Here is a 24,106-nt window from a genome sequence, read left to right on the forward strand (position 1 = left end):
AACTTCCATCTCTGCTGGCTCCTTACTCTGTCCCCACTGCCGGTGGTGCAAACTATAGCTCAATCCAGTGCTGAATGCAAAACAACAGACAGACAGACAGATAGACAAGGACCACAAGAAAGAAACCAAGTTCCCCTGTGCAACTTTCTAATATCCCTTCCTAGAAGTAAGTATTAAAATATCAGACTTGACATGTAAATGGAGAGAAACTGACGAAAGACCCTGAGGGACTGAGAGGCTGCACTTGGGAGCAAGGAGGACCCTGGTGCAGAGGCGCAGACATCAGGGACCTCAGATCTGAGCTCTTTCTGGAAACCACCCTGGAGAGAACCAAGTACACAGGGGCAAAGCAGCAGTCTCCCATTCACGCCTGCGCGTGTTTGCTCAAATCACACGAGGTTTGTTTATTTTCACTTTCAAATGCATCAACATTAAAATATCAGACTTGACATATAAATGTCCAGCCTCTCTGGGAAAATCAGATGGTCTGAGTCAGTATTTGCCCTTGGAAAGCCATCAACAGGACTCAACAGAGGCCCCTGTAGCACGGAGCCTGAGAGCCCAGCCGCGCACAACTCGGACTTCTCCACCTCCCTGCCACCGGCTCCCACTGGCGTGCTGGGTAGGGTAAAGATGTCTGAAGAAGGTGAAAGGTTGTGATCTGAAACGTGCCTCGCACGCTTTCCCGACTACGTCTGAGTCAGTACCTTTCCTTCTGTGGATGGCTTGTTGATGCTGCTGTCTTCGTGGGATGGATCGTGGGACAGATGCAAACAGTTCGTAATGATTGAAACGAAAGCACCAAATGTACACTAAGAGGAATAGCTGTCAGCTTTCCCAGGTCATTCTTTCGGGTTAAGCACTACCTACGCGATGTACCTTCTTTTCAAATACAACCAGCCCTGGGCAGTCACTATATTGAGCAATGTTTGGTGTGGAATGCTGTCCTCTGGACTTGGCTGGACGACCGCATTTTTGAAATCAGAGAACCTGTGATTATCTTCAGGAGGCCCTCATGATACCAGGTGGGTTAATGTCCCCTCAGAGAACGGGGGAATGAAGGAGGTCATTAGATCCACACCTGAGATTCCAGCCACTCCTCCTCCATCTGGGCTGCTTTTAAGCACTTGTGACTGTGCCGGGGGATGGGGAGTGGGGAGATGGGGGGTAGTGGGGGGTAGGGGGGTGGACTTTTCCACAAAGAATTGTTACGGGATCACTCATGCGCTCTTTGTAACCCTCTACCCAGGCTCTTCTAAGTAAGCTAAATGAACTTTACCAAGTTATACTTTGGAGGAATGCTTGCTTTGGTCTGTCCTAGGTGCTCTGTCTGGAATGGGGGGGGGGGAATATTTGTTCACATGTCCCAAGAAAAGTTACCTGTAAGTAATGTTTTTGAGACTTCGGAGACGATTGCCGGCCAATTAGGGGCTCCCTAGCTAGGGAACTTAGCATTTCACAGTCTAGGGGGTCCCTCTGATCCACACATTTATCCAGTCACTTGAAACGTGTTCTATTTCTAACTTCTAGTCATTTAATGCCATCATTTAATGTCATTTCTCGTGTACGCGGACTCTCCGCTCCCTCCCCAGGGAGCAAATGGGACCCGTGCAGGGCCCTGCAATAGACCCTCATTTGCTTCCTTCTCTTTCCTTCCCACCTCCAATTAGAAATCCATTCACACGTCTGTGGTTCTTGTCCCAAGTGTCAGAGAAGCAGTAAAGGCCCATTAAGGAAAAGCTCCTTCTGGCTGGACCTGATACTCCAGTTGGGCCAGTTCAGACACCTGGCCTAAGGACCACCCTAGGAAGATGGGCTCACCTTCTGCCACACTAGAGAGATAGGTGGGGAAATTGTTTCCTTAATGAGATACTGCAGGTTTCCTTCCCAGAATCCCCACCTCCCCCACGCCCCTGCAAACCCCTAGAGCTGAGCAGCCATGAGAGACCTTTGGTTGAGTCTGATCACCTTTCTAGAAGGGGTAATGATTCCTTTTTTCCCCCTGTGTCTTGCTTTCAGATGTTGGCCAGAATCTAAGTAGACTTTTTTTCCTTTGACCCTTCTTACTCTTTCTACACCGCTTCCCTGGCATCGTGTGGCTGCTCACTGGCCATGTGTCTGCCTTCCACATCTTCCTGTTCCTCATTCTCTTCTCCCAGCAGCTGCTGGAATTCATTTCACCTGCTGTGAGGAACGTGTCTTCTAAACCCTAATGAATGAGCTTCAGCTTCTGTCTGTTCTCAACTTCTCTTTTAACAAGACTAAGAACCCCCAGAAAGGGCTCCATTTCCCCCAGTGTCATCCGGCAGCCATGAAGGGATTCCCCCAAATCCCACAGACACAAGCAGCCTATCTTTTCAACTCAACCCTTGCTTTAGAGTTCATGCCATCATAACCTTCCTTCCGCTCTTATCTTGTCCTGTTTTACTTGGGTGCAGCAGACACAGCCTGAATCCTGGTGCTTCTCTTCCGGGATCATGTCCACGTGTTCTGCAAGCCCATTGTGGCTGTAACCATAAAACGTGCTGCTTCAGGCCTTTCCTGGGTCACCTTTGCCCTAGCATTTGCCTCAATTCCATATCCACCCCCGACTCCCACCCCACCCCCAGCATAGGTGCAAGCTTTAGCTGGCTCCTTGCCAACACCACTAAGAGACATGCTGTACTTAACATTCGTTCTAATGTTGTCCACCTGCTTATTTAGAGACAAGGTCTCCTTGTATAATCCAGGTTGACCTGGAACTTCCTGCCTCAGCCTTCTGAGCAGCTGGGACTACAGGCCTGACCTGCCACGCCTATCTGGTGTTTAACATTCTTTACCAAAGGGTAGGTAATTACAGATGGACATGAACAGACATCATGGAAATCCACTGGACGCTTGAGTTTTTAAATCGTGATTCTTGAGCCAAATCACACCTGTGATCTCTGCACTTGGGAGGTTGAGGCAGTAAAATGATCACAAGTTTTAGGCCATCCTGGATTATAGAGGGAGATCCTGTCTAAACAAAAGAAGCAAAAGCTACAAAGGGTGGTGGTCATCCTGAGCCTGGCAGCTCATTATGGAAGCTGGCATCTTTCTTGTTCCTTTTTCCCCACCCCCATCCCCTGTTCCTCCTACAGAAAAAAATGGTTCAAAACATAATAATCTCTGCAGCATGGGCTCTGCTCCCACTGGAGTCAGCCTTTTTAATCATTGAAGACAATATTGAACACTGCAGGCTAAAGCAGCTGTATTTAACTTATTCATCGGTACAAGATTTCTGCAAAGAAATTTTCATGGCTTTTTGTGGCTCACAGAAGTCCCTGCTTACCCAAGAAAAGGAGCGTTTACTCAAGGATAGTCTTTGAGGCCATCACGTGCCTGCTGTATTTTCAGCTCCTGGGCTTCTGGGACATCCTTAAGGAGGGAGCGTTTCCTTAGGAGCTATGTGAAGAACTGGCTGAGGAAAAGCGTGTATTGAACCCCTACCGCACACACCTACGGGGCTCCAGAAGTATTCTGATGTCATCACCTGGTTCTCCCCCCCCCCACCCCTTTTGAGGATTTCCAAATGTTATCCAGATGAACAGAACTTAAATTCCAGAGATTGTAGTTCTTGCTCTCTCTGTTACCACAGGAACCAAAGCTAAACGAAAACACACACACACACACAAACCCCAAAACTGGAAGGGTGAGGAAATACGGTGGGTTTGGGTAACCTTGACGTTCCACACAGGTTTTGAATTTCAGGGTGGATACACGAGACCTAGGGACCCCTTTCTCCCTTCCCCTGCTCTGCAGGACGGTGAGAAGTTTGATTAGAGGAGAAATACTCTGTGTACCAAGCTTGGCGCTTCCAGCTTCCAAGGTTTCTGCTGCTGATACCAAACAATGTATTATTCACACCTGTGTCAGACAGGGGCGGCGCCTCTTGGCTCAGCCAAGGCTCCGGCACCTCACATGATAGCGGATGCCACAGCGCCTCCCCCCTTCCCCCCCACCCCGTTCCCCAGTCCTCATTTCCTCCTTTGCTCCCAACGGTACGTTGTATTTCACTGGAAAGCACCCCGTGACTGCAGCAATAAGCACTATATAAATAATAAATGGAATGCAATACAGTCGGAATCGTCTTGGACCCCCGACTTTGGCTTCCTTCCCAAAGCAGGCAGATTTCGACATGCAAAAGCTGCTTCTCTGACAAGCTGGCTTTCCCTCCTCCCTTCTCTAAGACTCGGTTCACTTGCTTACTGGAAGTTTTGTGCGCCTGTTTGGAAGCGAAGGGATATTGACGGTCTTCCATCTCCAGCGTTCACGACGGCTGTGTTCAGTGTGAGACATCCCTGGGTGTGAAATACGAAAAATGAAGGCAGAGGAGGGAGAGTAAGAGAAACCATGAGCTATACCAACACAGAACTAAGCACAAGCAATAACCAGGTGCTTTCTTTGGGCCACATTGCTATCATGCTAAGGTGACGCAGGAATACGAGGAACCTTGGGACACAGACTCCATGTCCGAATGAATGGCTGTAAGTTGTGGTCCTTTGGGAAAGTACGGCAGCCGAGGCAAGACGTCTGTTGCTGTCGGAAAGTTCATACCAGACAAGCTTCTCCTTTGCTCTTGGATGGGCTTTGGGACTAGGAAGGAAGGAAATTTGTTGGAGACCACAGTCGTAGAGATACAGAACAGAACAGCATCAAATAGGCCAGGGGTTTCCATGGCTGACAGATAACAAGGGCTGAGTCCAAGCTAAAGAGACAGGGATTCACCCCTAAGGCTGCTTCTCACTGTGTGCAGGGAGGCTTTGCACAGTATCCACCCATCATGCAGCCTTGTAAATATCACAACACAGAGGAGTGAGCTGGAAGACAAATTTCTACGACAGAGAGAGGCTTGGACACAGGTCCTCTGCACATGAGGCAGGTGCCCTCCTGGGTACAGCTGGTCCGTGCATCCTTTATAGTTCCTGAACAGGACGTAAGATTTGCAAGTTTATGGATCATAGTAACCATGGAAACATTTTTTTTTAACAAGGGAGAAATATAATCAAATGAGAATTATCTTCAAAATGTGTAGCTTTTATGGTGATCCAACAACTTCCTACAAAGAGTTGGATGAGCCACTCTTTGTAAAAAAAGGAACAGCAATTTTCATTTCCTGTCTGCCCTTTATATATTATTATGCTATATATAATATAACTGATCTATTTATCTGTTTGTTATGATCTGATATGGGATCTTGGAAAGAGCATTCTCTCATTATCTGAAGTAATCGAAGGTTTTTGTAATCTAATGTGTGCAGCAGTTAAAGGTACTTTTTTCCTTCCTAAACAATGAATTATATCAAAGACAACTATTCTATAATTAGTTCAAATCAAAGTCACTGAGGCTAGGGATATGGTTCAGTGGTCGAGTACATGCATAGCATATGGGAGGCCCTGGGTTCGATACCCAGGACACATGGTCACCGGACGGTTCAGAGCTGAAGTCCTTGTGTCTGCTGCTGATGGAAGAAGAGAAGAGCTGAAGGAATAACTCGGCCTCTCAAGCCCAACGTTTGCAGAGTTAGATTAAGACCCTGCCTCAGAAAGCAGCAACAAGGACTGGAGAGATAACCCAGTAGTGAAGGGAACTTGCTGCTCTTGCCGAGGACCTGGCTTGGTTTCTAGCACCCACTTGCAGGCTTATGACCACCTGTCACTCCAGTTCCAGGGACCCAATGCCCCCTCCTGTCCTCTTCAAGTTCCTACACACATGTGGTGCACACAAATTCACTCAAGCGCACACACATATACTTTCATTTTCTTTTCCTGAGGAGAGATATAACTTCAGCTGGGGAACACTGTTCCCCAAGATGTTTATTGTATCATTACATAGTGATAAAAACAAACCACAAGGTCATATTAACTTACTAAAATACTGTTAATTACTAAAATGAGCATTGGCAACCTGCTAGAGACATATTTATAATAGAAGCCTGTATGAAAAAGCTAAGAATGACGGCAATTTTTTTTTAAATCAGTACATGTCTTGGTAAGTATGGAAATCTGAAGTCGAAAATGGCAATTGTTGCCATAGGTCTTCTTGCATTTTCACTAATTAGATCTTTTTGTCGTTGTTTTGTTTTTGGAGACAGGGTTTCTCTGAAACTTTGGAGCCTGTTCTGGAACTAGCTCTTGTAGACCAGGCAGGCCTTGAACTCACAGATATCTGCCTACCTCTCATTAAATACATTTTTTAACTAGGGCATTTAAACAGAAATTGTATATAGCAGGCTGCTCAGATCTCACAGTGGTAGAGCACTTAGTGAGGTCATGAATTCACATTCTTCTGCGTGTTCTTTACCGTCTGGTCTTACTCAGTTATCCCATTTCTATTACCAGCTTTTCTTTTCTTTCTTTTGTTTTTGTAGTACTGGGAACTGAACTTACAACCTCACTAAGTGCTCTACCACGGAGTGACCCGCTCTTTGAAACGCACAGATCATTACTGGCATTGCAGTCACCCTGCTACCCAGTGCACACTGGGACTTCTTCTTACCTGTTACATTTGTTTTCGTCTAGAAGAAATTCTTGTTAATGAGTCTGAATATTTCTCGCATGAGTGTATTTACATTTTCATGTGTGCCAGCGCCCATAGAGGCCAGAGGAAAACCCAGGGCCGTTCATCAGAGTCCGTGCTTTAGCCAGGCTCTCTCCCAGGCCAGGGACTGGCAGAGTAGACTAGGCTGAGTGGCTAGTGAGTCCCAGGCCTCCTGCTGCTTCCACTTCCTGGATGCACTGGCCTTGGGAGCAGCAAGCTGCCACACCCAGCTTTTCTCCTGGGTTCTGGGGATGGACTGCTCACAGGTCCTCTTGCTTGGAAGGCAAGCACTTTACGGACGGACCTACCTCCTTAGCCCAGGCTTTGAGCATCTCTAATGCTATTCTTTTCTAATTATAGGCAGAAGCAAACAGGACAAAGGGGTCAGAAAACTCAGTGTGAGAACACTCCTGCCCAGTCACATTAAGCAGTAGCAAAAGCCCAGCCTTTGTTTGGCACTGCCTCAGTTTGCCCTTGATCGCCGAGCCTTGTAGTGTCAAACCAGCTGAGGGAACCATGGGTCTTCTTCTTCCTTTTTAATGTGTAAGTCTTATTTACAATCAGGAACTGTTGGCTATGTATTTTTCCGTGATGTATGGCTATCTGTTTGAAAATGTTTAAGGGCAGCTCCATGTAATGGCAGAGAAACTGATCAGAGCTTAAGCCTTTTCTTTTCTTTTCTTTTCATTTCTTTCTTTCTTTTTGTTTGGTGTGTGGCTCTATGACTATTATTTTTTAAAATGCATAGCTATTCCAGGACAAAGGAAATAAATAGCTACGGAGGGAATGCATGGCTAAGAGCTTATTTCCAGTTAAAGCATAATTATAGTATAGAGCACAACATGCCTTCCTTATTTTCTTGGCACATTTATAAAAATGCAGTAACACATGAATGACTAAAATAATAACTTGAATAATATTTTACAAAGCCCTTTCTTACCCATTATCTCTACAGTCTTATACAAAGTAAAATACTGATCTACAAATGGCTAATAATACCTTTAATTTGCCTTTCCACTTGGATTTTAAGATAATCATTACTACAGAGATGTAGAGTTTTAAAAACCGTCTAAGTACACATGTCACGGGGGGAACTACTTTGCGACATAATACACCTTGAAGTGGGCTCCGCGTGTGAGCGTTTATTCTCTAAAATCAGCAGAAGTCAGGGCTGAACTCACGTCATTTGTCCAGAAAGTGAAATTCCTGAGGTTTTGCAGCCTAAAACATCAATGGGAATCTAGGTGTGATAAAAACCCAGGGTCTCAAAATTTTCACTTATGGCAGCCACCATTAGGAGCGATGAGTCTTGTGGCACACTCAAAGTGGTACTAGAAGGGATGGAGTCTGAGCAGGGGAGGGAGATCATCAGGGTTAGAGGGGCCTGGCAGGCTGGTTTCTAGCAGACAGAATGAGAGACTCACGTGGTCTCTTTATGGTTGGTCATAGATGTTCAAGGCATGGTGCTTGACTTCAGGGGCTGACTTTAGAGGCTCTCTGGGGTCAGACAATGTGCAGGAAACACACCAGACAGTGGTTTTAGTCACAGTGAGGCCTGTGAAGACCCAGTAAAACAGCAGGGATTCATCCAGGTTCCCAGGGCATGTCACAATCCTGCCTCAGGTAGAATCCAGATTCCCACAGCCCTGACTGGGGGACTGGGGAAGCAGACTTTTTAAAAACTCTAGTAATGTTTGTACTTTTTGGAGAGGGACCCAGATAGATTTCAAGTTTTATCAGCTAAGACAGATAAGAGAATGGACTCAGAGTGGAGCATAGTGATATCTGTCTCTCAGCTCCTCAGGAGGCATGTGAGGACCAAAGTCAGCCTGGGGTATACAGCATATCCACACCCAGCCCACCCCCAAAACAGAAAAAATAAACAAATACATAGAAAAGGGAGAGGCAAAGGAAGAAAAGGGTTTTAGGAATTGCAACTTTAGCAATAAATAAATAAATAACTGCCAGGACGGGGCAAAGCAGGGTGTAGATTCAGACCCGAGTTCACTGCAGGAGGGACGCTTCTCCTCAGCTGGTCTAATGATTACAGCTAACACTGGAGTCTAGTGGAAATCTTTGTCTTTGCTGCTAAACCTGAGGAGCTAAAATACAGCTGAGATCAGAGCGCTTCTGAAGACTCAATTGTTCCAGAGGTGAAGTCCACTTTCAAGAAAACCTGGTCCAGAAGTGGGAGGGTTAGAACTGGGAAGCAAAGGGCTAATCATACAGCTCATAACGCTTGCCCAGCATGTGCTGGACGCCCGGTTCTATCTTCAAGACTGGGTAGGGAAAAAGTCTTGTGGAACAAATAGGAAAAAAAATGGTTATTTTCCCAGATAATGGTATGAAGTCAGTGCTTATACTAATCCCTTAGATAATCCCTTAGAGGCCCAAGTCAGTTAAAGGCTTGTTCCCTAGCGTGACACTATTAGGTGATGTAAATGAGACTCACTCCCATCGGCTCACATATTTGAATGCTTGATTGTCAGCTGATGGAACTGTTTAAGGATTCAGAGGTGTGGCCTTGTTGGAGAAGGTGTGTCATTAGGTGGGCTCTGAGGCTTCAAAAGCTCAGCCATTCCCATTTAGCCCCGTGTCTTGTGTTTGTGGCTCAAGATGCAAGCTCTCTACTACTGTACCAGCACCATGCCCGCCTGCCTGCTGCCCTGCTCCCTGCCATGATAGCCACGGACTCAGTCTCTAAAACTGTCAGCCTCATTAAACTCTCTCTTCTATACGTTTCCTTGGTCATGGTGTCTTCACAGCAACAGAAAGACAACTAAGATGGGGGGGGAGGGCACAATGAACACTTCCTGAGGCGGGCCTTAGCAGGTGTTGCTTCCTCTGGGAAGCCAGGACTCTTATATTTTCCTGCCATGATACTTCTGAGATGGTGAGCTGCTTGACACAGACCCAACTGAACACAGACAAAACCTCCACAGATAAGAGCCAAAGTAAAGTCTTCTTCGTAAGTTGATTGTGTCAGTATGAAGATATATAAAGAGGAAACTGTGTGTGTGTGTGTGTGTGTGTGTGTACTGTGTGTGTGTGTGTGTGTGTGTGTGTAGCGTCATGGCCAAATATTCTGTGTTGTACATCACTGTGTCCGCTCTACTCGAATCTGAGAAGTAAGCACTGTAGATCGGTTTACAACTACCTCATCCTATGCACGTCATACTTTGAGGTAAGACAGCATCATGACTCAGCTATGATGTCATAGGTGATAGGAATTTTTCAGCTCCTTACAGCCTTAGGGGACCACCACAGTATGCACAGGCTATGACTGATGGAGAAGTCACTAATATGTGTATCACTAACTATCTCTTCCCTTGGTGCTGGGGATAGTACCCAGGACCTTGTGTATGCTAAGTATACATTCTCCCACTGACCAGTCCCGGCCCCATAATTGCTACTGCTTCATCCTTGCCAGAATCCTATGGCCTAGAAAGCAGCACTGATAGAGATTTCAAACAAATCTAATTGGCTCTGGTTACCGTATCAATTGTTGCGGTGGTTTTCCTTTCTTAGTACTTGGAGCCACTATGTTAAGACTCCCATCATGTGACAGCCATAATAGAGGGACAGAAACTTGACTTAGTGGGTCCTGATTGCCACCTTCCTTGTTCAGTTAATAAATTTGGCCACCGGATTTTTTTTTTCAAGAGACTCACCCAGGTTTGGTTCCTAATTTTCACTTTACTGTTTACCAAGCTGAGTCAAGGGTAGTGTCTCAACTCTTAGCCACCCAGTCATGACTGGTTTCAGAGACGGCTTGTGACGTGGTGTTTCTGTGTCTCTCCATTTGCTCTTAGTTCATTCAGGACAATTGCAGTTTTAGTGGTCTGTACCCTTTAAAGAATTGGCAAAAATGTGTCAAGACATTACCATTTGGTTTAAGTTTAGCTCACTCTCTCTGACTCAGCCCACAAAGATAATTACAGAATAAAATTTTAGGGTGGCTTTGTAATGCAAGTTTCAGTGCTTTCGTTTTAGAGACCAACAAAAGGATGATACGGAGCAAAAATAGGAGGCTCACACGATGTAATGAAAACTCTCCTGACTCAGGAGATGAGTTAGTTTTGTTGTGATCCAAAAATAAACAAACTGACTCTATGAGTGGTATTTTCCTTGTCTTTTGCCACTGAAGTTTGTTCTGAATGCCTTAGTTTTCATCTGCTTATTTAAGTAGCCAGAGTGTTAACTCTGATACCTGTAATTCATCAAATGTGTTGGCAATGAGTTGATAAACAAGAAATGAATAGTGAGAGGAACAATGAATAAGTGTTGAATCAGCTAATTATTTTGAGCAGGGAGTTTGAACAATGGTCGATGCACAGAGCACGAAACTCTTTTTTTTTTTTTTTTTTTTTTTTTATAGTACTAGAGCAAAAGGACCAGGTGATGCTATCACACTATCAGGAAGCTTCAACACACGTCAGATAAATTATTCACAACATATAAATATCTCTAAGAAAGAAGGGGGACTGGCATGGTAGAACATGACTGGAACCCCAGCATTCCAGGGACTGGGGTAAGAGCAAGGAAAGCCCCAGGTCAACCTAGGCTACAAAGCAAGCTCTTATCTCAAGAAAAAACGAACAGCAATAAAGCAAAATCCTTCACCACCAGCGAGAAGTTTGTAAAGAAATTGAGGTTGTGTGTTACAAGCTTCACTGTGGTTCTGTCTCAGTGCCCACGTCAGCGTTTCAAAGGACCATGTCTATTTTCATTAGAAAAAATAGTGGGCATAGAGCAGTGGTGGTGGTGGTGGTGCTCACTTTTAATCCCAGCACTCAGGAGGCAGAGGCAGATGCATCTCTGTGAGTTCGAGACCAGCCTGGTCTATAAGACTTAGTTCCAGGAGAGCCAGAGCTGTTACACAGAGAAAAAAAAAACAAAAACAAAAAAGAAAAATTGCAGGCCAAGCAGGTTCAACAAAAATTACTCGAGAAAAATCACATTTTTGTGTTAGTGATTTGTGGTGATTTGAAAGAAAATGGCCCCCAAAGGGAGTGGCACTATTAGTGCGCGTGGCCTTCTTAGAGGAAGTGTGTCATTGTGGAGGTGGGCTTTGAGGTCTCAGAGATCCTCAAGTCAAGCTCAGTGTCTCAAACCAATTCCTGCTGCCTGTGGGTCAAGCAGTAGAATTCACAGTTCCATCTCCAGCACCTTGTCTGCCTGCACGCCACCATGTCCCACCGTGATAGGAATGGACTAAACCTCTGAAAAATGTAAGCCACAACACCTAAATATTTTCCTTTATAAGAGTTGCTGTGAGCCGGGCGGTGGTGGCGCACGCCTTTAATCCCAGCACTCGGGAGGCAGAGGCAGGCGGATCTCTGTGAGTTCGAGACCAGCCTGGTCTACAAGAGCTAGTTCCAGGACAGGCTCTAAAAGAGCTGCAGAGAAACCCTGTCTCGAAAAACCAAAAAAAAAAAAAAAAAAAAAAAAAGAGTTGCTGTGGTCATGGTGTCTCTTCACAGCAAATAGAAACCCCACCTAACACAGTGATTTTCTTGGAATTCTACGCTGTGTCTTGTTTGAAACACTGAAAACCAATTATTTTTCTTCTTATTTTACTAACAGTGAGGATTGAAGTATTTATTTTCAAAAACATTACATGCTTTTTTGTGTTAATACTTCCCTATCACTAACATGATATGATATATAACATCTCTTTCTCTAAGTACTATTTTAATGTTTGAAAAATAATGAATAACCCCAAATTTATAAAAGTTGCAATAGATATTTATATATTATATATACATAATATATTATGAGTATTCATATATATGTGTATATGTGCATACACGTGCCTTGTGTATCTTCATGAAAAGGTCTCAGTCTATCTGTCACTTGTGAAGTTGTATAGATTTTTTAAAATCAAGATTCTGGAGAAGATACACATGTGCACTGAAATGACACAGGAGGCATTGATTAGCTCTGCAGTCACATTAGTGTAACACAGCCTTGGGATCCTACTTGCTTCCATGCCTTTGCGTTAATAATGCATGCACATATTTGCAAACAGAATTTTTGCAGTCCCGGTCTGCAAGGCTCTTGGCAGAGGCATTTTGGTTAGGGACGTTTTACCATGTTTCACATAATACCAAGTCACAAAATTGTATAGAAATTTGGACTTTTATTTTGGTCAAAGGTGCCTTGCCAGGTCTTTTCTAAACAAATTTTCTAATAGAACTCACAGCTCGGCAGTATGTGTGTATGCACACACGTGTGCTTGCGTGTGGGTGCGCGCACACACGGAAGCCAGAGGCCAGCAGCTGGTGGGTGTCCTCTGTAGTCCATCTCTACCCCTCAGCAGCATTGCATTTTATTTCCGTGTAGGGGATGCACTTTCCACGGTGTGCGTGTGGGGGTTGGAAGACAACTTTCATGAGTTGGTCTCTCCTTCTACATTTATTTATTTTATGTAGATTCTCAGGCCCCCTTGCTTGTACTGTGACTTTCCTGACTGGACCAGCTCCCTAGCCCCATGACTCTTTCATAAGTGACCTCAGCTGATTTGGTAATGACACTATGTTTCGGGAATAAGTATCCCGGACATCTGTAGAAACATTTTTTTTTCACGTCTCACATCACACAGAAAAGTGTCTTTCTTTTCATCAGTCTTGTTATTAAGTAAAATTGAGATGTTTCAGTGTTTCTCCATTTAGCTGACTTTTAAAAGACAAATTTTTGCACAGAATGGGAGATTTTGCTCTGTTTGCTGATCCATGAAGATGCAGACAAGCATCCTGGCACCTCCATCTCCAGCCTCTCGCCTTCTCCATCATGAGGGATCATGCCTCAGACTCATGAGCTGAAACAGATCTTTCTCCCCCTAAAAGAAAAGCTTCATAATGAGGATTTTATATGAGAGTATCTGTCCTTTAGAGACAGAAGTATTCAAGCGCCAAACTGTTTCCCTTTTTTTTTTCATCTACTTGAAGTGAATTATGACACATGGATATATGTTTAGAAATAATGTAAATTCTCAGCCAAAGAGGGCTTTTACTTGTATATTCATTGTAATTCAATGTTTCAATTGAAAACAGCTCCAGAAGTCTACGACATTACAAAAAACAAAAACAAAAACAAAAAAAACAAAACCAAAAAACAAAAAAACAAAAAGCAAGTGTTTGCTGGGGACTTGTGCTGTCTTCTGTCTTTCACATCAGACAATGAAAAATTCTATCAGCAAAGATATTTTTGAATCAGCTCTAGTGGCACTGGCCTTTAATCCCAGCACTCAGGAGCCAGAGAGAGGCACATAGAGTTCTGTGAGTTCAAGGCCAGTCTGGTCAGCTCAGGGAGTTAGTTCCCGGACAGCCAGTGCTACATACTGACACTCTATCTTAAAAAAAAAGCTTGAAAAGACTGGTTTCCAGGTTTTATACAGTCAGAGGATCACTTCTTGTATGGCACAGGCAAAGCCCTCCATGCCCCGGGGAAGGGCCGTGTGCAGTGTGCATGTGGTATGTGTTCTATGTGTTAGCACACAGAGAACAGCCTTCTGAAGTGGGGCCTCTCCTTCTACCATGTGGGTTCTGGGGATCAAATTCAGGTTCTCAGGTTTGGTAACAAGTGACCCTTCTTCAGCGTGAAGAAAATGTTCCTTCTGAGTAGAAAAATGCCAATGAGCTCTAGCAGCATTAACCTGCCTCATTTGGATGGCAGTTCTCTGAGCTGCTCCAGCTTGTTGCTTCCTGGAGGCTGCACAGACCCGGAGAATAACCAACAACATCCTGCCTGCTTCTCCCAGCTAGAGCCTCTCACATCCTACACTCTAGCTTTGTGTGTGTGTGTGTGTGTGTGTGTGTGTGTGTGTAACGTCTCTCTAATGAGCATCCTCGGATCAACTCCTTGCAGTCGTTTCATAGGCTATGAAGGATAATTGCGCTTGAAAATGAGGCCATACTGTTAAACAATTAAACATTGCTTTCCCAAATAAGATGGTGCATAAAGAGTTCATGCCTCTGCTCCCCCGTGTTGGAGCAAACTCCTTCCCTCTTCACCCAAAGAGTTACCCAGACTATCTCAAAACAAGTGACCACAAATCACGTACAGAATCTCTTTATGTTTTGTCCCTTTCCTCGGAGCGAGGGGTTGCCATGGAAACGGTGACTGGCTAAGTTTGGCTAGGAATATCTGCTGCTCCATGTGCCTCACATTAAGCACAGAGCTTTCCTTCCTTCACAGAAGGAGCGGTGACCTGAAGAGCAATATGCTTGGGCCTATGTTTACTGTTTGCTTCTTTCTCCTGTGCTCCCTCTCTTCCTCCATCCCTCTCTTTTTCTCTCGCTTTCTTTGTCCATTGTTGCATTTTTATTGCCCCAGCTGGGCTCTAACTCATGGTCTTCCTGTCTCACTCTTGGAAGCGCTAGGATTACAATGTGGCCCCACTCCTAATTCATTCTTAAAACATCATTTTAGACTTACGGTAATTACTTTTAAAACAATCTCATAAACTTCATTGTTCAATTAATTTGTTGCAGATGAACAAAAGCATCACTCACCAAAAATAACCAGACCTGCAGTCTACAAACTGCCTTGAACTCCTAGACAGTTAGCATAGGCGTTCAGGACAGAAGCTGTGGAGGTTCATGTTAAATTTTATACTTTCAATATCAAATGCATCTTATACATGCACCATCCACCACCAATAACAAAACAAAAATTTATGACAGAATTAGAACTAGAAAAAATAGCTTTATACCCCTTTCATAACCGGTGTTCATCCTTGCATCTGTCCAGCGCAATTACAAGGGTCCTAGATTGAGATTTTCCTATATTGGATGTCATTCCATCTTACAGAGATGGAGAGAGGCTGTCAGACGTTAAATGATGTTTCAAGACCACTGATGTGGTTTGGACATTGCTTAAGTGTATCCCTCGATGGTGTATGTGTGGAAATTTAATTTCTTTTTTGAGATGGGATATTACTACCCTGTCCACAGGCACTGAAACTTGTTCACTGAAGACCTTTTCCCAGTTGGTTTTCCAAGTGTCTGGGGCAACTACGTTATGCATTGAAATTTAATTCTCATTGAGAGATGTTACGAAGGCAAACTGGCTATGATGGTTAGAGGTGGCTTTTCGGGGTGACCGGGGTTGGATGAGGTCGCAGTGTGGCATTCCCTGACAGAGGAGGCACCGACTCATGCAAGCATCTCCATATCTTCCCTTGGCACTCATTGCACTAATCCAGGGCTCTGCCAGCAGGAAGGGCGTCACCAGATGCAGCCTCTTGCCCTTCATCCTGCAAGGTTGTGAGCTAAAATAGACAAAACTCTTTTTTTCTAAGACTTGCCTGGACTCTGGAAGCTATTAGCAAGAGAATCAGGCAAACACAGTTACTGAGCAAGGATTCAGATACAGGTAAGGCTGATACCAGAATATTCTGCAATCTGTGGCTACCAACCATCAAAACTGCACCAATGTCTTCACGATCTTCATGGTCCACTTCCTTCTCCATTTTTGTAGACAGCTTTTATCTTGATAGTTCTACAGAAATTGACTTATTCGGGAGTCTAAAATTGTTTTTGCAAAATCGAAAACTTTTCAGTCTTCCAAAATTGTGGTGATATTTTATATAACGTTCAATTCCCAGAAATATTGCAGGTTACATAACTTGAAAAATATTTTACTACAAAATGCCTGTCAATAGAGGGGAAATAATTTATGCAAGGCTGACTACATAAGTGTCATCAGCAGGAGGCAGGAATGCAGGGTCATGCATATAGGGATTGTAGGGATGGAGCTCTATGCAGAAGGTACAGGGGGAAAGTCCAGTAATGTGAATTTAAGTGTCTCCAGGAAGTGAAGCTTTGTGCAAGATAATGATCCCAAATCAATCCCTAGGCATGAATTCAGAATGGCCAAAAGGCAATGTGTATGCCAGACATAGTGGTGAATGCCAGGGCTGGGTAGGTAGAGGCAGAACAACGAGAAACATGGGCTACATGGTGAGTTTGAGGCCATGCTGGGTTAGTAAGACCCTGTCTCAACCAAACAGAACATAAACAAATGTACATTAGTAAATGCAAACACTCTATCACTAGTTAGACCCTCAGTCTCAGGAGCAAGCACGAAAGTCGCTTTTGACTAGCCCAGGCTAGCCTGGAACAGGCTCTGTGGCCTAGTCAGGCCTCAGGTTCATAATTCTGCCCGAGTCTCACATGTGCTGGAATCAGAGTGTGAGTCACATACCCTACCCGACAAATGCTTACTGACTTTCGTCTCTTACAGCAATGCCGGGCCTGGTCTATTCGCCACACAGTCAACCAGGAGTCCTTGTGGTTTGTCACTCTCAGAACTTGCCAGCGCTGCCTTTGCCTCTTTTGCACATCCGATGCGAAGTCATTCTGCTCGTCTCATTTCATGTCTTGTCCTTTACTAACACAGAGCCTTGTTTTAGGTGATGGGAAAGCCAAGATACAGTATTTTATGACTGTATGGGCACCTTTAAACACTGAGAACTTTGTAAGAGCTGGGTGTGTGCGTCACGCACCTGACACAGACATGTACCCATGCACACACACTGAGCTTTTACATGAAGATAAAACCTGTCCTGGTTGAATGGATTTGTCAAGGAAGATAAAGAAAAATTGATAGATCAAGACAAGGGAATAAAAAATGGTTTCGAATCACAACACTAGAGGCTGCTTTTGTTTGTTCATTTGTTGTTCTGGGTTTTTAATCTTACTTTCCTAACTGTGCTAAATGTCCTTGGTGATTAGAAAAAAATGAACTAATATCTTCTGTCATGTTTGCCTCCTCCTCTGATTACATAAAAGGTAAAACATCTCCAGGAATTTTCCTCTGGTCTACAGTAGATCATTTTGGGAGCTACCTCTTTAAAGATTATAATGGTTCATCTCTAAGATCTTTCATTTCCTATGTACTCTCCAAATCAGTTCGTTGTAGTTTTTTTTTTTTTTCTAATCTGGCTCCTTTTTCTTTCTCTTGAAATGCGTTTGATTTTAGTGCTGTATTGCTGACATGAACCCTGAAATGCGTTTGATTTTAGTGTTGTATTGCTGACATGAACCCTGAAATGCATTTGAAGTTGTGATGGCAGAAGTCTTTAGGGAATAGGCATTATGCTTTTAACTTACTTCCTATCAGACTACAAGTAATATACCTGACTGAAATATCAGCATTTTCCTCACACATTAGAAAGTTATAATCAGTGGAAATGTGATATGTTGGTCTTTTCATGAGTTTTCTTTTTCTTAATTCCTTTAGATGCAGACATCTGAGAGGCATATTGCCTAGCGGAGCATTCTTGACTAGCCACATAGTTGACACCTCCATTCTGTTGGACTTAGACCTGAACAGGCCTGGCTTCCACCTGTCATAAAGCCTGTGGCAAGGGTTTAAAGCCCCCAGAGCAGAGATTGTATACGTAGAGCTACAGAGAACTCAGCTTGTAATGTTCTAAGCATGTCAGTTTTTCATAACTCTCATAGAGCACTGACAAGAAGGTGGTAGACGTGTGTGCGTGTGTGTGTGTGTGTGTGTGTGTGAGAGAGAGAGAGAGAGAGAGAGAGAGAGATAACAATTAACCACGACAGAAGGACTCAGAGGCAAAAAAGGACAGATGGCTCTTGTTACATTCTACCCCTAACTACAATTCCCATTCCTTACCAGAAATAGGCTAGGGTACCAAATGACCTAAGCTAAAGATCCACACTATGTTTATGTCACCGAATTGTTTAAAATCACAACATAATGAATACGGTGAGAACACAGAGAACGAAAGTAGAAAGGGGCCTGATAAACCAACCGTCACTGTGGCTCTAAGCCGAGGGTCTCAGCAGAAACACAGATGACTAGGAAGTATTTTAGAAAGGATTCACCATCTTTAGGCATCAGGGAAATGGAAATTAAACCTGCTCTGAGATTGTATCCTACCCCAGTTAGAATGGCTAAGGTTGAGAAAACGAAAGAGAACAGATGCTAGCGGGGATGCTGGGCACGGGATCCTCCTACACTGTCTGCCGGAGAACAAACCGGTGCGGCCACTCGAAAAATCAGAGCGGTGTCTCCTCTGGAAACGAGAAGAAGATCTACCATCTAACTCAGCCAGCCCACTCTGGGGCACGTGACCACAGGGCTCTGCTTTCTGCCGCAGAGACACATGCTCATCCACGCTCATGGATGCGCTGTTCGCATCCAGCAGCCTGGATGTCCATCAGCTGATTAACAGATAATGAAAAGTGTACACAGACACGAGGGGATTTTATGCAGCTGCAAATGAAAGCAAATTTTTCGGATCGACGGCTGGGACTTGAAAACATGACAACCCAAACCCAAGGAGACACATGTCACGTGTTCTCACTCACATGTGGACCATAGCATCAAATCTCTAGATCTGTGTGTCTAATCTGGAGTACCTGTAGATTTAAAGAACTGGAAAGGGACCATTGGTGGGAGAAGAAAGAAAGATTTTAAGGGAGGGGGGATAAAACACAGGTAATAAGGACGAGAGAGACTAATAGGGAGGAGGGATTAAGTAGAGAGATAGAAGGGAGAGGCAGGATGGGAGGGGATGAAGAAAGGCATAACTCACCCTAAGGATGTTTGAAAAAGCCATATATGGAAACTTACTATTTCGTAAATATACACACACACAAGGGGAGGGGGAGTTAGTTTTCCTTAAGAGTAGGGCCACCGGTAGGTCAACCAGACTCCAGAGGATGCCCTCATGCCCAGGAGAATATCATGTAGCACAAATTAGACTCTATGGGATGCTTAAAAAAAAGATATACAGCTGAGCTAGTAAGTTGGAGTGGATAGGGAGCTGGGGTGGATCTAGGGGAAGCTAGGGGAGGAAGGGGGTGAAAGTGTTCTAAATAAATTATATAAAATCCTCAAAAGATTAATAAAGTACTGTAAATTAAAAAAATGAATAGCCACCAAGTAAGCAATCCACAGGTGATGAAGAGGTGGCAAGTGACCATCCTGGACAGTAGTCTCAAGGGACTCGCAGGTACGGCTGCCACCTTGTTTACCTTCATCTTGACAGTTCCACCGTGAATGCTAACAACCGCTTTAAAGTTCACGCAGCTCTGACCCACACATGGCAAGCATTTCCTAATGATTAGACTTTCACGTTTCTCTTTTTAATCTCTCCCCCAGAGATTTGCCAATGTAAAGGTACATGCGTGGTTTAGAAAAACTTAAATCATTAATAGCAGCCAGGCATGGATGCGGCAAAGACGTTGGTATTTTGTAGATATTTCTCACCTTCTTCCTGTGTAAGTTCTCTAAATTTGACTGGTACAAACATAAAACTTATATATGGTAAGAGGGGAACGTGTGATATTTTGACACATGTATGTGTTATGCAACATTTGAACATACTTATCCTCAAGTGTTATTGTTTCTGTATGGTAGAGGCAAAGTCCTTTCTTGCGGGTTTTTTTTTTTTTTGAATGTATAATGAATTGCTGCCTGCTATTTATAGCTACTTCTTGCTCTTATCTAACTGTAAATATACAGATTGCACTGGGTTATGTTTAGGCATTATATAACTCATTTGGCATATATGGAATGGTGCTTTAATATCTAAACTGAAGGTGGAGAGATGGCTCAGCTTGTAGAGGCACCTGCCGCCAAGTCTGGCGCCCTGAGTTCGAGACCCATGCTCTGTGAAATGTGTGTGCCCCCAAAGAATAAGACATAATATAAATAAAACTTCAATAAAATCATTTTTAAAATTCTAAACAGAATGCTTACTTGTGTGTGTGTGCCAATACACCCAGTCCCTTCCTTCCCCTGCCCTTCTTCCCTGTTCTCTCCTTCCCTTCCATAACCCACTAAATAAATATCCAGTTTCACTCTGCATGGCGTGTCTATCCCTGTCTCTGTTTCTCACCCACCACGTGGCTCCCTGCCTGGGACCAGCTGCCTGCTGCCACTTCAGGAACCTGCGGCATGGTCTTGGGACCCGCTGTGGACCTGCAGCCTTTTACTTAAACCATAACAGTTAGTTGGTTTACAAACCCCACTGCAAACCTATCTCCCACCTTCACTTTATTTCCCTAAGAATGCGTTCTCCTGCGTTCTGAATGAATCCACCAAAATCTTTGTTGAGAGCTAAATGCAGCAATTTGTGGGCGATTGCTTTCCACCTTTCTGTCCCAGTGTTCTAATAACGACACCTGTTAATCTCATGGATTGTTGCCTCAGTGCCCAAGATACTCAGAGAAGGAACTCACAGGCAAGAATACAGATATGCTAAAATTGAACTGATAATTTTACTGGAAAAAAATGGGTTTTGATTGGTAAGCAACGTGATGAGTTGTACTGGCTTGGTCTTTTTAAATATACAAAGGTAAAGTCCTTTTAATATTTATGGGCCATGCCCAATCTTTCTGAAGGCTCTGCGAGACTCGCAGGGTAGTGCCAGTGAACAGTGGCGCAGATTGCTGGGCGGAGGGCTCCTTGTTTGTTTTCTGTGCTGCCTTTGTCTTGTTTTGAGTCCATACACAATGTCTCACCACGTTTAAGAAAAATAAATTTTCTACTGTTATTCTACTTACATTTATTCCAGGGCTACTAAACATGAAGTAAAAAATCCACAGTGAATAACAAAATCAGATTACCACTATTAATCATTGATACTGAATTATGCTTTTACTTCAGAAACGAAAAGAAGCAGGCTATGGTGGAGTACGCCTGTGAGTTGGGATCTGAGGGCAGGAAGGTCGGGCGTTCAATGTCATCTTTAGCTCCATAGCTGATTTAAAGTTAGCTTCGGCTATAATGACCTGTCTTCAAAAGCCTCTCTCTTCTCCAAAGAAAGAGAGAGCTGGTGGCGCGAGTCTATAGTCCTAGCACTGAGGACGCTTAAGGTGAGAGCAACGCGTTGAGCCCTGGAGTTTGGAGCAACACAGTAAGATGATCAAACACCATCTAAACATACACACACACCCAAAAGTGAGGAGGGGAAAAGGAGCAAGAGGAAGAAGAGAAAAAAAATAGCAGATCATTCTCTGCTGATCTCATCATTTTTTCTGGCTTCCAGAAATTGAAAAGCATGAGTCAAATTATGTTGTCCAATATTTCTTCAAGCAGGGCTTGATTTAATCATTAATTTATCAGAAAACCACTCCATTGACAAGTTTACATTCATATGTGCTGCCTATTCAATTGCAGTTTTGCTTTCTCCGTGTGTGTCCTTGTGCATACGCTCACAGTTGTGGTTCTGGGGATGAAACCCAGGGTCTTAGGTGTTCTGCTGCACAGCCCTTTTGCTTACACAGCTGTTTCTAGCCTATTGGATGTGTGTGTCAGTCTGTCTGTCTATCTGCATGCATACAAGGCTCAACAGATTGCCACAATTTTCCACTTGCCTGCTGACTTCTACAGTGGTCCAGGCTAAAGAAACTCACCAGGATGACCTCGACCTTCTGGCCCTACTGCCTGTACCTCTTCAGAACTGGGTTTACAGGTGTGTGCCATCAAACTCACTCCGTGTGGGACTGAGAATCAAGCAGGGTTTTGTACATGCAGTGCAGACGCTCTGCCAGCTGACTCATACATCCAGCCTAGACAATTTGCCAATTTTTTCTCCCATTAAATACTTTATGATAAATAGTCCAGACAATCAGAGTCTGCTAAATTTATTGAAGCCTTTATGTTCAAAGCATTAGACAAAGAGACCTCAAATTACCTAGGAAGAACATCTTGAATGATGGTGTGGGGACAGATATAACCAAGCAGGACAGAGTGATTTCTCGCTGGGTGTGACATGGTCATTTCCTGTCAGATAAAGGCTGAACTTGGGCATGAAAGCCTGTCTTCTGTGGGAGCAAGATGTTCATTCCTTCATTTTCCGGGGGGGGGGGGGGTGCGACAAGGAGTCTCAAATCCACCCATGAATCACAAAACAAATCAAGGTATCTCCACAAATCCATTGCACATGTGGAGGAACGCAGAGGCGAGGTGAGGCAGGGAGTTTGCAACTTAAATTGCCTCTCTGCTTTTTGCCTTTGTTGATGATTTTAAAATTTAACAGAAATTAGGAAGGAGAGAAGACCTAGAACAAATCAAGTGCAAACTGTTTCTCTTAAGCCAAGTTTTCCATTTATTCCCTGGCTTATTGCACAATTCTTGTGGAGTCCGGAGCAGGGGATAAGGCTGAAATCTGAGGGCAGTGCCTAGCCTTGTGGTAGGCTTCCAAGGAATCTCCACAGAATAAATGAATTCCCCAGCAGCCAGTAGGAATCCAGAATGAGAAGAGATAGCATGGATTTCATACCAGTGTGACCCCAAGGCATTCCCAGCAGCTTTGAATGGGTGCCCCAAATGCAAGTACCTCAACTAAAGAAATACCAAGAGCTTCAGGACTCAGGCTCTGAAACAAGCAAGGGCTCTTCAGATGAATACTGCTTTAAGTTGGTTAGAACTCATTGTTTCAGTTGAATGAATTCATGAGAACTCCAAGACCACTCTGTACTGGGGGATGGAACTAAGAGATCCCTGAGTAAGGCCAAGCCAATGAGCTCTGGGTATAGTGAGAGGCTATGTCTCAGTATATAACATGGAATGATTGGGCTAGACACTCAGTGGCAACCTCTGGCCTCCACATCCATGTGTGCATATGCTCCTGCATACACATGCATACAGACACGCTAGGAACATGCCTAGATACATGTGTATCACAGGCATACACACATAACTTTTTTAAAAAATTTAAATACTTGCTCTTCAGGGAGACTTTGGATTCTTTATCATCAGAGCAATGCAAATATCAAGGTCAGAGGTTGATGTCTGGTATTTTCTTGAATCACTCTTTACCATATTTTGTTGAGACAAGGTTTCTCAGTACGCCTGGAACTCAACATTTGGCTAGATTGCTTGACCAGTCCCCACGTGCCTAGCACAGTTGTTACAGGTATGTGCTGTGACACCTGCCTACTTATAGGGGTGCCAGGGATTCAAATTGTGTCTCTGTGCAGCAAGCACTGTGCCCACTGAGACGTCTCCCCAGTCCTTCTTTTCCTGGGGTGATGGGATTTCAGACCTTCTCATGTACACATGCATAGGCTGATCAAGAACTGGCTATGTAATCCAAATCTGCCTTGAACTCCTGATCCTCCTGTCTCTACCTCCCACTTTTTGGAAAATAGGTGCTTGCTGCCATGCTTGAGATGCGGGGCTTTCATGGCTGTACCAAGCTGGACATGACCTATATGATTAAGTAGGGATTTCAAAATGCTGTTTCACTTGAGCTTCTGCTTCAATGGGTGTCCCAAGCTCTGTCTGTATTGGTGGTATGAAAATTGTTACTAATAATATTCACTTTTTAAAAATCTTTTTGGTTTGGTTTTATTCCTTTTTGTTTTTAGATATTTAGACATGATTTGGAGGACACTGTTTTAAAAATAGTCCTTCTCTAGCATTTAAATTCCGCCTACAGTCTCAAAAATAATCATTTGTTCATAACACTATGTCTCATAATGATCAAAGTAGCAACTATCAGTTATTTGTTATTATATCAGGATCTCTGAAGAGCTTGAGTCAAATTCCTTCTGAC

General features: G+C 43.9%; 1 long non-coding RNA gene across 1 annotated transcript; it reads left to right on the plus strand.

Annotated features, from left to right (window-relative positions):
* Positions 1-438: 438 nt before the first annotated feature.
* Positions 439-17,321, plus strand: LOC119826752. Its single transcript, XR_005287471.1, has 3 exons — positions 439-1,025; positions 6,919-7,101; positions 16,807-17,321. It is a non-coding gene; the product is annotated as an uncharacterized LOC119826752 (long non-coding RNA).
* Positions 17,322-24,106: the final 6,785 nt, after the last annotated feature.

This window comes from Arvicola amphibius, chromosome 11, assembly GCF_903992535.2.
Source record: "Arvicola amphibius chromosome 11, mArvAmp1.2, whole genome shotgun sequence".
NCBI classification, from domain to species: domain Eukaryota; kingdom Metazoa; phylum Chordata; class Mammalia; order Rodentia; family Cricetidae; genus Arvicola; species Arvicola amphibius.